Raw genomic sequence first — 531 nt, forward strand, 5'->3', positions numbered from 1 at the left:
CGCGTAACGTGCACGTTTACCCTACCGGTCGAGGCACGTGTGAGTGTATAATGTAGGTTGCTGGCACCTTGATGAAGGGTTCGCGTGACGAGTACCCTCTATCCGCCGGTATCCTGTCTCGCTCTCCGCTGACCTGCTCGTCCACACCTCCTATTCTGCGCGTTGCCTCGCAGTCCACGCTTACCTACTTAAACTTTGAAAAATATACACCCGTCGCGACTGTGAACAACCGTTCGATTTTCGCTACCTCTGCCGTGACTTTACGAACCGTTGCGAAAAGAGGCAGCTCGCGTACGCAAAACTCACCGAACCCGTTTCCCTACCGAACGCGATCGTTTTATTTTCGACGATTGACATCGTCGGTAAAGAGGCCACGGTGTGTGTGCACGGTTCGCAGCAAAATAAAGAGAGGAAGATAAGGGTCTGTTATCGGGTCAGGTGAAACAAGGATCGGCGAAAACTCGTTGATTATAGGGTACGAGAGAAAAAGATGGGCCGCTGTGGAAGGTGCGAGGCCTTCGTTCGCCGGAC

The 531-nt window shown here is 52.9% G+C and overlaps 1 protein-coding gene across 1 annotated transcript in view; it reads right to left on the reverse strand.

The window, feature by feature from the left end:
• Nucleotides 1-531, reverse strand: part of LOC100745304 (T-box transcription factor TBX20-like) — a 30,139-nt gene that overhangs the window by 20,801 nt on the left and 8,807 nt on the right.

Source organism: Bombus impatiens, unplaced genomic scaffold, assembly GCF_000188095.3.
Source record: "Bombus impatiens unplaced genomic scaffold, BIMP_2.2 scf_0548, whole genome shotgun sequence".
NCBI classification, from domain to species: Eukaryota; Metazoa; Arthropoda; class Insecta; order Hymenoptera; family Apidae; genus Bombus; species Bombus impatiens.